Source organism: Pleuronectes platessa, chromosome 13 (genome assembly GCF_947347685.1).
Source record: "Pleuronectes platessa chromosome 13, fPlePla1.1, whole genome shotgun sequence".
NCBI lineage: Eukaryota > Metazoa > Chordata > Actinopteri > Pleuronectiformes > Pleuronectidae > Pleuronectes > Pleuronectes platessa.
Window position 1 is genome coordinate 17,303,507 of NC_070638.1, and position 18,060 is coordinate 17,321,566.

Sequence of the window (18,060 nt, forward strand, 5' to 3'; positions counted from 1 at the left end):
AGCCTGCTTGAGTCACCACTGTTGAACCCAAATGTGCTCAGTAAATCAGTGATGTGCAATGGTGCAAATGTGCAATGGAGACAGATGCACTGTGTGTGTGTGTGTATGAGTGTGTGAGTGTTGGTGTGTGTGTGTATGTGTATGTGTATGTGTGTGTGTGTGTGTGTGTGTGTGTGTGTGTGTGTGTGTGTGTGTATGAGTGTGTGAGTGTCGGTGTGTGTGTGTGTGTATGTGTATGTACGGACCGAAGCCACTTGTTTAGGGAGCTAACATCCAGAAGTGACTGAACCCCAGTGAAACTTTGTTCCTCCGCTGAGTGTGATGCATGTTACGGCAATGGCTGTCTATTTGCATATTTTAATTAAATAGCCAGAATTTGGAATTAATCACTTCCTAAATTTATGGGGTAATTATATGGTGTTTGTCCTTGACTTGGCAGCATCACCCACCCATGAATAAATTCATCACAATCCTGTGATGGCACACAAAGTTACTGACACTTGCAAACTTTGTCTCCTCCACTTACCCCTCAATTACCCTTATGTTACTTTCTCTTCTGACACTGTAAATCATATACTGTCACAATGTCATGTGTGGGTGGAAAGATCACGTACAATACTGTGCTTGTGTGTGTCCCTGTGTGTGTGCATGTGTGTGTGCTTGGATTTCTAACTACCTACTGCACTCGCTAAAATAAAGGGCCCTCATAAAATGTGACATCTGATTCAAGCCATTACAATATAGCAGGAACAAACAAAAGAATGGAAATGGCCCGCGGAGCCGCGACAACAGACAGTGTTCAAGATGTTCCGACTGGCATGCGATGTCTGTAAACTACTCTGTATCCGAACCGTGTGCAGATGAAACCACACTGTGTCAGTGCTGTGTTCTAATTAAGAGTGAAAGTTCAGCAGATGGGTATAAATCCGTTGCCTTCACCGTCCCAGAATACAAACTGGCACCTGTCACTGTCCATCTGCTTTCTTTCCCCGCTCTTGTGATTTAATATCAGCCGCTAATAAAGCTTCACACCTTGGATTAAAGCTTGAACCATGTAGATAGAGTGATTCCATGCTGCAGTATATGGATGACGTTAACCTGTTAAGCATGCACATTTTAACCTGTAGTTGCCCTCAGTGCACTGCATCTAACTATCTGAGCTGAGATGACCGGTCTGAGATGCATTGCAGATTTTGCCCTAAAAGCTCACAACCAACCTCCCAGTTCACAGTTGATGTTCACTGCATCATATCCTAGGTTAGTTAGATGATACAGAAGCTTTGTTACACTCAACAACAGTGAATCTTCTGTATGTTCTGTACGTGTTTCTCCCTGAATTCAGTCTCGTGGACGCTTAAGTATTTCCATGGTTTGATTAAATTTAATTTTATGATCCAGATTTTATCCAGTACTCTGTAGCCTGGACGAGATAACTGGTCCGATTGCATTAGAGCAGGGGTTCTCAAACTTTTGCAAGCTGGGCCCCCCTAAAGCTGGTTAGGGGTAGTTGTGGCTCAGTGAGGGTGAGCGCTGACCATGCCTGCAGTTACTTTTATACTCGGAAGCGTACGTGCAGCTCACGTTCAAATGAAAACACTCCTCTTTTGATTGGTGGATCAGGAACGAAACAGTATTTGATTTTTGTTTGTGTGTTTTTTTTGTCTGTGACATTGCGCCCCCCCTGGAGAGTGTCTGCCCCCCCCCCCCCCCCCCCCCCCCGGGGAGCGCGCCCCCCACTTTGAGAACCACTGCATTAGAGGAATACCTCAGACGAGTCACGAGTCAATGCAAAATGTGTGGCACAATTCACGCGCTAATTTTAAAACCCCAGTGAGTATCAGCCCTTCTCATGTACTGTTGTAATATGACTGCATTATTCCTCTGCTCATTCCATTTTTTGGGCTAATCCTAAAACTGATGTCTCACCTCTGAGTGACAACCAAGTGGTAAAAAGAAAGGGCATCAATACCACTCCCACTTGTATTGTTTGTTCTGTATTATTTGATGTTTCTGGGCTCTCTGGGCTGATGGAACAAGTGGTGAACACATTCATCATTGATATAAAAAGGTGATGTGGTGAACCTGTTAGCAAATGTTAACCTCGTTACACATCCAGCAGACCCGCGCAACATTGGCTTTCATTTGGATTCATATTTGAATCCACCACATGAAAGTTCATCCAATATTTACTTCGTATTAGATCCATTTTTTTCTTCAACACATCCAGAGGGAACCATCCAGCTTCACCATTTTCAACAGATTACTAGTTTGTCTGCTTTTGCTGTAGACACTGATCTTGTGTCTTTTTGTGACTCTAAAGAATTGCAAGAGCAGTGAGAACCATAAAATGAAATTGTGAAATAGTGGCTTTAAAATCCATTTCATGGTACACAGATGTAGAAGTGAAGAACATGGTATCTCTCTCATTGTAAAGACCAGTTCAATGCAAGACCTGTGATTGGTCCGCTGGGTGGGATTGCATTTCTGTCAGTTTCACAGCCCTTTCGGAATTGAGTTGAAAGAACGAACACGTTAAACGTCTTTCTTTTCTTCTTTGCTGTTCTTTAAAAAACATAATTGCTCTTCAACTTCAATCAGTTCCAACTCCAACATGATCCGCCTAGTAACACTCGCCATTGCTCTGAAGTAAGTGGACGCCACGGAATATTTAAATAAACGGACCAGAAACCGGAAACACCAGCATAGAAACTCTGCCGCCACTGTAGCACCTCAAAATGGCATCTTCTATTGTTGCATGAATACTCATCACTAGATGATTGTTTACCAAAGTGTTAGTCTGGCACATCTGAGTGGATGAGCTTTGACTGTCAGAACAATATGTTTGTTTCCTCTGATTATAATAATAATGGTTTTAGGACAGGTGCTTTGTCCCCTCAGGAGTTAGGCCTGTTGGCTGAGTGCGTCGTGATTAACCGCGCGACAGGAAATGAAGAGGCCTGGGATGAGACTGATAAAAAGGAGAGGAACTTTTCAGCAGTTAGGGTCAAGGGTCACACAGTATTTATTGATGTCAGGCTTCTCCTTGCCAAGCCTCCCTGAACACTAATCACTCACACACTGCTATGACAATATGATCCAACTTGATTAAACAGACCATTAGCATAAAACCCGGAGCAGGCTGAGCAAACAGTCTCCGCTCAGCGCTGATTCTGTTTCCTTGTGTCAAGAACACAGCTGAATGGCCTCACCGGTCTTTAGCAGGCTGCAGAGTGTGTGGAGGAGCAGCAAACACACACATATCTGCATAGAGTGTGTAATAAACATGTTTTCTGCCAGTCAAGTCCATGTCGTGATCCAGAAGCACACTCCGTCATTGGAACCAGGAACTAGTTATTGATCGGGCTTCAGTCCGAGGGTTCTCAGAGGGGCCACCAGTTAACCATCTCCCCTCTGGGAGATGACTAATCATTCGCCCGGCTGTGGCGATGTGAATTTTGACTGCGCATAATCTCTGGATTGAATGGAGATTAAACGCCATGTGGGGTGATGACTCTCCTCTTTGTCTTTTTTTGTCTGGATGGGGATCTGTTCGCATTATCTTATCGCTCTGCCTCGTTTCTCCGGGGCAGTTCCCCTTCGTTATCAACGCGCCTCTATCTACATGGAAATCAAAGCCTTTGCAGAAGAGGAATACGATTAGGGGAGGGAGGGGCGAGAAGTCAAATCTTTCCCCTCTTGATTTATTCTAATAATACACCACAGCCGCAAACCTACGCAGAGCTGACAGACTGAACCACAACAAGCAGCGCTCCGGGTTATCGTGAAGGTGGATGGATGGCGAACAAGGTGGCAAAACGGAGATGTGGTCATGTGTAACTCATGAAACATTTCATCTGCAAGACTTCTTTTTGTCTGTGGGCCTTGAAAATGAGGATTAACTCTCGCCTCACAGAACCCAGCTGCCTGATTCCTCTGCTGACACTGACCTCCTTTGTTTTTTTTAATGACCAAAGAGTAGATGCCTGCTTACATTTGTGTGCGTGTGTGTGTGTATGTGTGTGTGTGTGTGCGTGTGTGTGTAAAAGGTAGCAGGGCGGGTTACATGCAGGGGATTAGAGCCCACACAGCAGCCAGCCTCCCCAGTAAACAAATGTACATGGTACTGCACAGTGTGTGTGCGTGCATGCGTGTGTGTGTGTGTGTGTGTGCGTGTGTGCGTGTTAGCGTGTGTGCGTGCATGCGCACGTGTTTGTGTGTGTGTGTGTGTGTGTGTAAATGTAAAACACGCCACTGCTGGTAACACCAGACAAAAAGAGAAAGACTGAGTCCATCTGTGAATGCAGCGGGATTAAGCTGCGCTCAAGCCAAGAGCTTCACGTCAATCAGCCACTGAGTGTATGTGGGTGTGTGTGCGTGTGGGTGTGTGGGTGTGTGTGTGTGCGACATACACAACCTTACACCTACATACACACATTTCTTGTCCAGCAGTGGGGGAGGGAGGACCCCAACACTGTTGTTTTCATTTGTAATCTGTGGGATGGAGCAAAGCCAGCGATACATCAATCACACTCAGAGGCTGCAACACACACACACACACACAGACACACACACACAGACACACGCACACACACACGCACAAACACAAGATTGAAAAACAACTTTTTATGGCATGTGAGCTGCTTTTGCACCCAAGTATGAATCACACATGCCTGACATTTTTTTTTTTCAGTCTGAGACTGAATGTGTAAAGTTCCCATCCGATAAGATGAAACAAGAAAAAAGAAAAACTCCATCCTCACTATATTGTGCATATGTGCTGGAATTGCTGTCCAGACACAAATGCCCCCAAAGCCCCCCGCCCTGGTGCTGTCTCTTTTTGAGACGCTTGTTGTCACACAATCAGGACCTCCCGCTGTTCCCCATAATGCACCAGCACTTCTGCATGGCACCCTAGTGGGGGGCAAGTCTGCAGCCACCAGCCTGTAGAGGCAGCCGCCATATAGTCACAATGAGGCCAAGGCTTTCATGGAGTTGTGTGTGTGTGTTTTGGGAGGGTTGGGGGGCTCGACCTGGATGTAGTACCCCTCCCTCAGTGGCCGAGCGTGAAGGTGGGGGGTCATTATGCCCTCACGCGCCATGTGTACAAGTGATTGAAGTTGACTCTCTCTCCCCTGCACCTTTCACCCTCATGGCTGGAGGGGGAAATTGAAATCAATACGGCCTATGATGAGGCGACTGGAGTGGGACATGGGCTGAGGAGGAGGGGACGGGGGCTTTGGCTTGACGGGTGGCCGGTTAAAGGGGGGGGGGGGGGGGGATGAATTCCCCCTGACGGATGAAGATTGGGGATGATCACATATGACGTATCTCGGCTACTTATTTACGTCAAACTAAAACGATCTCTGTCCACACGAGCGTTTTGGCTCCTTTCAATCTAACAAGATTGAAAACGCATGTGATGTGTCCGCTCACGTGCACTGGGCATGTGCAGGTGTAAACAGGAAGCGTTTAGCTGTTAGCTGCAGAATTGTCACAGATTGCTTGAATAATAGGCTGTCCCTAACAACAGCAGGGTCAGCAATGCTTGTTATTGAATAGTCTGGTAGCCGAGGCTAATGCCGGTTGTTTTCTACTGAATGGGGTCATTGATAGGAGCCTCGACGAATCAGCGGAGGCTAATTTGTGACCAATCAGCAAGTGGTCGCAAGCTTCATCCTTTCCAAACATCTCGGTCTCTTCTCATCCGGATGAAAACGCAGCCTGGGATTTCTCTCAGGCTGAACTAAAACTTCTCCATTTCAGCGGCTCTAGGTCTTCAGGGCAGAGTGGACACCAGGAGTAAATGTGTGGACGTGTATACTGGGACTTTGTCCAGTGATGGAGACTCGGCTCCGTTTGCAAAACAATCCTCACACAAGCCCGGGACATCAACATCTTTGTTGTTGTGAGAAGTGGCAACTGGTTCCTCCTCCTCCTCCTCCTCTCCCACAAGCCTTTATTTTTTTTTGAAAATGTTTAATCCCCCCCTCTTCCCCCTCCCCCCAATCCACGCATTCTCCCTCTAACCGACCCCCTCCTCCTCCTCCTCCCCCTCCTCTCTCATCCACATTATTCTCTCCGTGCATTTTAATTTTTTCTTTTTCCCCGTCACCGGGGGCCCAGTTTCCCCGCCCACTCCCCTCATTTTCTCTTTTTTTTTTTTTTTTTTAGCCTGGAACTAGAATAGTGGAGCCAAGAAATAGTTAATCTCTCCGGCTGCTGCTGCTGTGATTGGCCGCTGTACGCAGCGCTTCAGCCTCCTTGAATGAGAAACAGGGGTAACCAGGCAACTTCAGCGCCGGAGAGAAGAAGAAGAAGAAAAAGAAGAGAGAGAGAGAGAGAAAGGAGGAAGAGAGGAGGGAGACAGTGCTTTTATGCGGGATCTTAGAATTAAGGAGGAATTCCAGACATGTAACAGGCGAAGGCAAATGTGATTTCACCTTGTGTGTGTCCGGCAAATGGAATTAACAAATGGATTTTCTTAAACGCGCTCTCCCCTCTGTCTCTCACTCTCTCTCCCTCCCTCCCTCCCTCCCTCTCTCACTCACTCCTCTCATCCTCTCTCTCTCGCTCACTGGGGGGAATAGGGCGCTCAAATGAAGGAGACACAGATGTGGATTAAAACGCATAAATGGCACAGAAAAGCGTCCACTGAGAAAAGGTGAGTGTCTCACTTTCTGAGCTGTTGACGAGTTTTTGTCTTCCCCCCCCCCTCCTCAAACTGTAGAGATGTGTAAAGATCCGGAGCAGCTCAGCGACGTGACAGGTTCGTTTAGGATTTAGGATGCGTTACCGGCCGCTGAACGGAGATGGGCTGCGGACCGGTCTCCGTGTGGATCACTGAGACAGACGTGTAGTGACATAAAAAGAAACGAGAGTGAGCCCGCGAGTGAGATCATCGGTGCCGCTGTGCTGGGTCTGGACGGGGAGTCCTTTACCGAGCGAACGCCGGTCGCCTGTCAAATACCCCGCTGTCCCACATTGAATTGCGCACAAACCCGGGATGGTCATTTGGCTTTGAGGAGAATTCGATGCATAACGTTGATGTTATTTTGCCTCACAACCGTAAAGAGTCGATTATCATGTTGGGAAGAGACTGAACCACGTCTGTGCCCCCCCCTCCCTCCACACATATTCAAATGTCCTGCTGCAACAGCAGTAAATCATCTCCAAACGGCTGCGTGTTAACTCTGATGCTGGCTGAATGAGTGACCGGTGACATGATGGCAGTAGGTGTTGATAAATGTATTGATCTGTGCGCACAATCGGTTAGAACATGTCCAGCAGTCTGCGCTGGGGGGGGGGTAAGAACCTGTGGATGGACGCTCGGATGGGAGCGCGCAGCGCAGCGCAGCGGCACCGTAGTGACCGCGCTGATCCTCAGCCTGCCTCCGACCGTGGTGTGAATAGAGGCCTGTGCAGGAGTCCTCTCGGTTCAAGATCACGGGTCAGTGTGGGGATGAAACAATCCTGTTAATTGTGGAAGATTCTAGTGCTGGAGAGGGAGGGGGTGTCTGAACTGCGTCATGGTGTGCAGCTGTGATCTTCTTTGGATTTTCCTGATTAGAAATGGTTGCATTGGAGCGGCCGGTGATCCGTTTTTTTTTTTGCTCTGGAAATACACTTTAGAGCCAGCACTGTAAAAGACATGCATGTTGTTGAGCAATTTCATCCCATTTGAATCTTATTTTTTAGAACACGGGATCTCAAAGTGGGGTAAGGGGACCCCCAAGGGTCCTCGAGGGGTTGGACGGGATCCCTGGCAGAAAAGGGGAATCTGTCATTTTCACTATATGTAATCCATACGTAACAAACTGACAAAATGTTTGGTCCCATATCTCATAAAATTCCTCTGATAACACATTGAAAGTTAAAATTATTGATGGGGGTTTGTGGTTTAGTCGGAGGGGCACTTAAAGTGCAAAAGTTTGAGAACCACTGTTTTAGTAAAAGTAAAAACCATTGGACCATTTCCTAAATTAACTTCAGAATAAGCTATTCATTGACTTTCTCATCTGCATCTTTTAACCTCTTCAAACCCAATATTGAGGCGATATCACCAGTTCAAATGCACTGTTCAGTATTGGAACATATGTCTGTCATGATGCCTTGTGTTTTCTGCTTGAGCGCTCATGAGGGCAGGACTACATACAGTATCGCAGTGGCCTTGGCTACAGCCGTGGAAACAGCTTTTAAACAGTATCTGCTGAAAGGCCGTGGCTCACTTCCTGTTGGCCCAAATGACGAAAAGTCATGTTTGTGTTGTGTCTTGGCGGGACGGCATTAGCTTTGTGACATCGGTGCCAAAGTTCACCGGCGACTTCTGCCAGTCGGCCAAACTGCCTTTAGTAATCTCCTTACAGAGGATGTTCTGCAACAGATCCTAAGCTGCACTCACTGGCTTGATTGTAGGACACATGTGTCGCGCGTGCAAACACACACACACACACACGCACACACACGCACACCACGCTCACGCTCTCACAGCACGATTTCCAGTTCTCATCCCAAGACAGTCCTCTGCAGCCCAGTGTGAATTGTGGGGCTTAAGATGGAGCTGAACAAAACACTAGAGAGCATTAACTTCTGCTGTAAGGGCTGCTTTGTTAGGTCTCCCAGTGGATCCCAGACACTTCATTTAGCTCCTGACAGCAAACGCAGCGAGGGGATATGGAAGCTGCATCTCGTCTGATTAAGGCCACGATGCCTCTTTCCCCCTTTTACAATTACTATCAAATATTGAACGCTGTTTGAATATGTCCTTTTCGTGTTATCTCAGAACAGTTACAGCAACGTGGGGGGGGGGGGCGGGGGGGGTACAACATTTCAGCTGGTAGATGTTTTGCACTCCTTTCAAATCTTTGGGGTTGTCTCGCCCACTTGCTGTAGTGTTGCTTCTTGCCTGAAAACCTGGCGCGTTATCACATTTGTTGCCTCTCCTTATATCGCTGTGGCACTACCTCGACTTGAACTCCCAGAGGGTTTCCCAAGTGCTCCACGATAATGCATCTACTGAACAGGGGGGGGGGGGGTACACTAACTGTAATGTAGCTTTTTCCACATACGACACACAATTGCTGGAGGGGTCTGAATCTTTTATAAATGTGGTTTTAATGAGCCTGAAACATTTATGGTTGAGTTTTCATTTGGCCTTATCACATCTGGTCTATTCATCAATGAAGACATGGCCCCTGGCAGAGGCAGGTCACAGGTGAACACGGTTCCTTTTCGGTGAACAAAAGGGGGAGATAGCTCAGATAGTGATGCTGTGTGGAGTGAAGAATGATGCACGTCCTCCACCGGGGGTCTAATCAACATGACAGGTGCATCTGAAGTTGAGAGTGCAGTGGGAGGGCTGTGGCAACGAAATGTGTCAGCGGCAAAAACCCAAGCTACAAAGACTCACACTGCAAGCTGTGATCGTAGCTAAAGAAAAGGAATCTCAGATCTCCCGCATCAGAGGGAAAGAACTAGGTTGACACGTTGGGAAATACCAGTGTAAGATGGGACGATCCTAACAGACACCAAAGCGTAGAAACAACCCCTTGCTGGTTTATGGCGGCCATGTGACAGGCTTTTTTCTTATCAATGTCTTCTTGGAGTCTTCGCTGGTTGTCTCGCGAAAAGTCCCAGCTAAGAATTAACAGATTCAACAAAGATTTAAAGTGTTGGCTGCAGAGGTGTGGGTAGGTAGATTTTTCTAATCTTTTCCCTTGCTAGCTTCTTCCCCTTGTTTACAGTATTTATGCTTAGCTAAGTAGGCTCCAGCTTCATATTCACGGCATCATGATGACAGTATTGGTCATCTCATTAAAGTATTAAAACTCATTAAGTCAAAAATAGGGTTTCCCAAAACGTTATCATCCTGCATAGATCAATATTTAGCTTGTTGCACCTCAGACAAATAAATATGTCAGAGACCATCTTCACTCATTTTCCTTAGTCTCTGGAAACAACAGTTATGTAAGATACAAAACCTGAAATGGCAAATAGTTGAACTATAGTTTTCTCTCTATGTATTGGCCTGAGCTTTTTCATTAATACAATTAGAAACTTTTAAAACTGAGAACAGCCCCTCCACATAAATGGCATTGTCTTACACAATAAACTTAAAAGTAGTTTTCACTTCATAGCGAGGATGTCAATTTAAACTCAACCTTTAATTCTTGTTGCAAATTAATTCATTAAATTCTATTTAATATCCACTGAGAAATTATGCAAGTAAAATGGACCATTTGGTTTCTAAAAGTGTCCCACTTTATTAAAATGCAGTTCAATTAGCATCATTTAATTGTTTGATGAAGTAAGGGAGACACAGTGACAAAGTTCAAGGTATTTTAGAGGAGAACCACTGGTAGTTCTCAATTATCACTAATTGCCGCTAATGGCAGCCAAGGCTTATTTGACGTTTCCATCAATCCATATCTAATTCAGTTAATTGTAGATTTATGTAGAAATTCTGTAAAAACAGCAGTCAGGCATCATTGACTTCAAGTGTTTTCCCACATTTATGTCCCTGATCTCGCCGACCCCGTTGAGTTGACAATGGGGCAGCGACCTCACCACCATACAGAGTGTTACTGGAATCCAATGGGCCTGTGAATTGCCGGGCGATCACACAATTACTTCCATTGTGTGGAGCTTGGTGGCTCGTAATGCCCGCGCCTTGGCCCGTAACATCTGGTGAGTGAGTGAAGTGTTCAGCGTGAAGCCAGCAGTGTCGGCCCCGCCTCCCGCGCTCAACCGGAGCAGCCGTCACTGCCCGCTTCACTTCCAGAGGACTGGGCATCTTCAATGCATCAATGACACCAGCCATCACAAGGGACATGTAGCATGCCAAACCAATGATTCATTAGGACTCAATTAACTGGGAGGCATGGGGCGCCCTGCCATATGCCTCGAGCTTCTATGGCAATCTGTACCCGCTGCCTAGGACTGTACTCTCCACTGTCTTTGGCACTGTACACACTGTACATGTGTGCCGCACCAGCGCCGCACAGTAACGGCACAGTGGCTGTCTGCATTCTGGTCCTTTACACACAGCCAGATTCTTTACTATTAAAACAAGTCGGTGAGGTTTAAGCAGCTCCGTGTCCAGCCGCCCCAGCTCCTGAGCCGGAAATGAGTCGCAATGACCTTCAGCTCAACTCGTGGTGCGCCAGTTGGCACCGAATGAAATACTCATCCATCTACCGGAGCACGAGGCTGCGGAGCTCCAGATACTGTAAATCTTAGGAGGCAAGAAAAGGCCCCCGCTCGATATCGACTTCACTTTGCTTGCCAAGAGGCGGCGTGCGCTGCCGACAAGATCTATCCACCCTCAAATCTAGTTTGTCTTCTTGTCTGTGCCAAGGTAAAGGACCCCCCCCACACACACACACACACACCCTCACCCCCATCCTCTGTGCCCCCCACCACCTCATATTGCTGCTCCAAAACCTGAGATTAATGAAACAAGATTTGAGTAATGAACAGGCCTAAACGGAACAAGGGCAGTGAACACCCCCCCCCTGCAGAGATGTGATGTGATGTGATGAGATGTGATGTGGCGTCATATGCACATACATCGCTGTCCATGCATGTCTGCTGTATATAATATGCGTTAATGATTGACACTTGCACTTTCTTAAAGGTCAGTAGTTCCACTTTGACATCGCGGCTGCCAATGGATTTTATGTTTCATCCATCCAGTCATCTATTCAGCTACACCACTTATTCCTTTGAGGGTCGCAGGAGGTGGGGTGGGGGAGCTGGAGCCAATCCAAGCTGACATTGGGCGGGAGGTGTTGTACACTCTGGACAGGTCACCAGCACCATCACAGGGCCAACACACAGAGACAAACAACCGTTCTCACTCACCTTCGCAACTTCAGTCAATTTACAGTTTCCAATTAACCCAATCCCAGTCTGCATGAGTTTGGTCTGTGGCAGGAAACAGGAAAAAGCCCACGCTGACATAGGGAGGACATGCAAACTCCATGTAAGGCCTGGGCCAAATCAGGATTTAAACTGGGGTCCATTTTAATGAGGCAATAGTGCTAACAACCACACTGCAGTGTAATATATTGGTTGTAGCTTGTCTTAACTCTCCCGAAGCTTCATTTTCAGATCGAATCGATGAAATAGTTCAGATATATTATTGCGATTGCTAAACATTGGCTGCAGCTTGATTTCTACAGAGGATTGTGGGCTCATCTCAACTCATCACTCTCCAGCATTTAGATAACGAATTGGGGGATGAAGGAGACATGAATCAATTAGAAATCAACCCCTCATCTCTGACCATTGTTATAAAGTGTTAGCTATAGCAAGCTAGCCACAAGCTAGCAGGCTAACATCAGGTGCAGATGGGATTGCTCTTCAGGTCATCCCAAATCCCATTTGATTGGATAAATTCATGTGAACGGCCCCAAGTGCAAGATGAGTCATCTGATACATTTAACAGAAAGCTACAAAAAACAGCGATCTTTCAAATTCATTTTTCAAATTTTGTAGTTGAAATGCATGGAGAGATAATAACACAGACACATACAAATACAAATTTGTGAAATTTAAATAAAATATATTCATGAAAAAATAAGTATTTGATGGACCATTTAAACTTTCATTCGCACCATCTGAAACCAAACAATTTTTCATTCTATATAGGGAATACAATTTTGAATTGATATCTAAATAAATGTTTTTGTCTTTTGTTTTGTCTGTGGTCGTAATCATGATCAGGAAAACATATAATGATTCTGTCCTTTGATTTTTGAGACACTTTGTGATTTGATATTTTGTGAAGACTTTTGTGGACTTGCCGTTTTCTAGCGTTTGGACCTTGTGTTTCCTTACTTTACTTCCTGTCTGTCTGACCTTCCCGATCATGTCATTGACCTCACCTGCTCTAATGTGTCACACCTAGAATTATATTAGCTCCGCCTCCTTTTGTGTATGAAGTCTCCACACTCTCCTCTGTCAGTCTGTTCACCCTCCTGGATTTACCCTGTTTTTCTCTTGACTTCTCAATCTCCTGTGTTCTCTCCCCTTCTTTCCGAGACTAAGTCCAGTTTTTGTGTTTCTTTACTTGATAAACAATACCAAGAAATGATTAGTCAAATGTGAATATACGGTGTTTATCAGCAAGCCACTATAGTTTTCCTCAAAATGATCTGTTTGTGCATAAATGTTTGCATTAATCCAGAATTTGTGAGTATAGTTTTAATCAAGGACAAAATGCCAAACACCATTTAACAAGTTTTTAGAAACATAAATCATAATCTTCAAATTCTGCAAACAAATAAATTCAGTTCACATTTCCATTTTAACTGGCTTGTTTTGAATTTGCGGCTTCAAGAAATTAAGAAGAGTCAAAGCATGTTTTTTTGCAAATTAAAAAACGACTTTTCCAAAAGTAGTGCCAGCAGCACCAGAGAGAGGAAACCAAGCCGGGTTGGAGCAGCTCTTGCCCCAGTTGTAGGCACGTGCAGCCACCCAGCTGCACTCCTCCAGCATTTTCACCGCATTACCCAGAAACGCTAACGTTCCTGTGACCCAATTTATCAGCGTCTCCTCCCCATTCATCTGCTCTCACAGATGCTCTACAGGAGGCTGCGTAGCATTCATCACCTTTTGAGTGGTGAGGTCCTCCGGTCTCATCCCGCCGGCCCGTTCTACAACCCTAGTCCCCACAGGGAGGACAGCAGCTCCATATGCGGCTGACGATTATAACAGTGTGGCAGGCTGGCAGCAGCAGGCACTACAGTGGCTCGGAATGCATTTGTGCATGCACTTCTGTTTGTGCTCCATAAAATATGCAATCAAATATGGGCTCAGCAAGGTTTTTCCTCTTCTGACAGTCAATTTAAATATTGTTTCTGCCACATCTCCTTCCGTCAGTACTTGCTCAACCCCCTGGAGGTAATTGAGATGTTTAGTTTAGCCTAGAGGAACTATCAGACTCAATTCTCATGTGATTTCATATCCCCTGATTCATGTATTTTTTTACTTACTGAGCACTGTTCCTTTCCCCTGTTTCCACCATTTACAGTTTTCAGTAATCAAACATTAAATGACAGCAAACCTTTGCGTGCTCCAACGCAAACAGCAACTCTTTTTAATGAAGCTTGAAAGAGCTGTCGATTTCAATTTATGGACATTCAGGTGGCTGTAGTTTCCTGTGTTTCCTATATTCACTATCAGTCCACCATCACACATATAAAAGCCCTTTTATCACAATACAGTTGAATAGTTGAATAAACACCTATTTTCAGCATAAATTGAACATCAAAACATTCCCAGAGCAAGGAATGTTGCAGCACTGTTGGATTTGAGTTTTTCAGGCGCTGCATTGTATTAAATGCAGTGCAGCAGGGCAGCAGCGCAGTAGTTGTGATTTTAGTATTAATTTGAATTTTCTGCCGTATATTCTCTACCTGTTTATACATTTTACACTGCAACAGACAAACACCAACTAACTAAATGTCAAAACAGCATAGAACCATATTCAGCTGTGGACAGGCCACACACGCAGGTGTATTCTTCATCAGAAGTTGTGCTGAACCATTTTCATTGCGTTCTATATTTGTGCATCAGATGGGTTCCACTAAAAATACAAATATAGACATGGTATCACTTGGAGTAATGCTTACAATGCAGGTACTCAACATTCGGTGTAGCAATTATGTAATTTATTGCTGTTAAACTTTGTTCACACATCCAAGAAGAGATGATCCAAATCTTTCCCTTTCATATTGAAATAGTAGTGATTATTTCACACATTAACCTTGTAGCTCCAGCCTCCTACGAAAAAACATAATGATGAGCCTTTCTTTTGAACAGCTCTCGGAGAGGAAGGGAGTCGTGAGATCCGGCTTCCTCCAAAGAGCCGAAATTCTCAGCACTATTTCATTTGTTCTATCATAATCACCTGTAGAGACTTAAGCACCATGAACTTGTGTTTAGATGATCAAAAGCTTATTTTAGACTAACATGATGAAGAGATAATGATTCTAGTTAAGAAGGTGAAATGAAGCTCAAGACACAAACAGTTTACTCAAGTAAAATTTAGCCCAAAAGGTCGGGTGCAGTATAAAGTAGCACATTCTCCATTTGAAGAAATCTCACCGCTCTCATAATATATGGGGCAAAACCAATTAGTAAACATCTGATTTCTAAGCAATAGGACTTATATAACCATATCTATTAACTAACTAACACTGATATAGCAACTAAGAAAGTTTTTTTTTTTGCTCCATATATTTATTAGCAATCTCCTGTGTAGAAAATAAGTTAAATAGATTCAAAAAGAACCCAGAGCAGAGCTGGGTGAGCCTTGGAGGAGACCCTGAGGCAAAATGAAGTTGAGGGAGAAATCAGTTGGTAGCAGCGCTTTTCAAACTGGAGGGTTCAGGCCTCGTGCTGGGGGGACGTGGATGACCAGAGGAGAAACATGGAGTGAAACTAAGTTGAATGAACACGATTTATGTCAGGAAAACAAACAAACACGGGTCAGTTGATGATGCTATCGTGCTGACATTTAATTCACTCAAATTCAACTTGGATCGTTATGGACAACTTGTTTTTTTTTTATATTTCCTCTATCATTGTTAATGATTGATTAAATAAATTTGAGAACTGATATGTGGCATTTTCACCTCGTAAAAATGTGTTAAAGAAAGAGAATAACTCCACCAAGGACAAACAGTCACCTTACATTCAGTCAAGCTGCAATAAATCGCCTACACCCAAGGATATATGCTCCCTAAATATCCCCGATTTTTTTTCATGAAGATTCATGAGTTATTCACTGGGAAATCAGTTTTAAAAAATCAATATCTCGCAATGTTAAAGAAAGTGGAATAAAATTCTTGAATCAACCCCCTTAATCGAATTCGCTTCCAAATTGAATGGCTTCTCTCCTGGCCCATTGCCCACCATTCCACTAAGTTTAGAAGAAATCCGATTGGTTATTTTTTTTTTATCAAACAAACATACAAACAAACCATTAAACAAACAGACCGGGCTGAAAACATTAACTCTTCGCCGGAGGTGCACAAGCAATACATGCACACAACATCATCCCACATTAGAGCAGATTCTAATCCCTTTACAAAATGAGGCCTCGTGACTAGTTAAGGATCCAGGTGTCACTTTATCAGCCTTATTATTTCAGTTTATAATGTGAAACATTGAACCTGGGGCCCCCTGACTAAAGGGTCCTGCCACGGCCCTGAGTCATAAGCCGCTCCTCGGGGAGCTGACCCTTGCCTTGACCTCCATCGAGGAAACCATATATCTCTGGATTTGGTTTGTTAATGCATCATTATTATTTCCCATTTATAAATGTCATTAGGAGAAAATGTGGAGGGGAGGCTATATTTATCTGTATGAGCTATAGAATCTGTCATGTAAGTAAACTGAGGGTGAATAGTGAACCCTTAATGGCTGATGACATTTGATTTCTTCCTTTCCACGCTGAGTAACTGCTGTTGTTCTCATTTGGAGCGCTCTACTTTTATTTTAATCAAAACGTGCCTGCAGGTAACAGATTCTGTATTGGTGTGATGTGGAGCTGCGCCGAGCGTCAAGCATCTGGCACAGCACCGGCGGTCAGCATGATGTCTTCTGATGAGCCCCTTTAGATGGCTCCTCATCAGAGCGTCACAGTGGGAGTTCAGCCTGATGTTTTACTCTAATCAGACATCAAGTGTCAGATCCAGAAGGCTTCACTCAGGCTAGCGTGTGGCCTCCGCTCCGGGTTGATACAAAACAACGCCAGCAACTGAAGAGACAACATTGGCGCCGCTCGTGTGCGTCTCCGAGATCTTGACCTTGCGTCGCCATCGTTATGAGAGTCAGTCGCATATTTCACTTGTCATTAGCAGCATGATTAGCTGCCAATGGGCTGTGCCTGGCATGGTTTAATCCTCCGGGTCTCCAGAGTGCGATAACATATGAGATGACAACAGTTTCACACCCAGTTTCACACCTCCCGTGGTTCCATACGTCGCAGCAGCCTAATCACTCATGTGAGATTAATGAGAGACGTTGGGGTGTGGTGGGACATTCACTAATCACACCCACACACATTTTTATTGTAGTCGGGGAATAGACGGCTTGTGTGTGTGTGTGTGTGTGTGAGTGTGTGTGGGTGTGTGAGATTCGTTTAAACTACAGTTTTACAAGGTACTTGTTCACAGTGGGAGAAGTGGAGCTGCAACAAAGGTGTTCTCGGGAGAAAAGAAGGAATGGTACTTTGTGGAAATCGTGATATCTACAGATTACTCCAAAATCAAATTGCCACTAATCAGGATGTTGGCATGCAGCTTATTTTTTGCTTTGCTTTGAGAAGCTTCTGCAGCTGCATTTAAAACCCGTCTGAATTATCACAGAATAAACTATTGGATATGTTAAGTAATTTTCACACTATCTGCTATATTGCATATTATGTCAAACATAGAAAAGGGCATTTATCAAAGTCATGTGCCATCAATAGAAACAATAGCTACTAATACTCCTTTTATACCAAACTCAGCTGGTACACGCAGGTTTTGTAAAAGTAGGTAAACTCACAAAAGAAAAGCAGTTGACTCCTTTCATGTTGCCGGTAGGGGAGTTTGCCTGACTGTTCAGGCAGCATGCGTCCTGAGCAATACAAAGAAAAATATCAATGTTGTATGTTGTTCACAAAATGTAAAACAACAATGACTTCACAAATGTTAATGGATATTTACACACCGATGCCAGAAAGTCAAATAAACAAGTTCACAGGGGTGAACGCTGCAGATATGAGCCGTAGCCGACGAAAACATAATTTCACCTATGAGCGAAGGCCAATTGTAATATTCCCATTGCAGACAAAAGCCAGATGTTTTTTGTTTTTTTTTTGACCAGTTAAAAGGGGCTTAACCAAACAGTTTCCACCACTATCAGTGAAAAAACACAGGCTGCCTCACCGTGATGTTCAAAAATACAATCCACTCCGAACCCCCCCCCCCCCCCCTTGATTGTCCTCCAAAAATATATTTCTCTCTCCAGCAAATGGAATCAAATAAAGCACTCGCTCTTTTTTCAAAC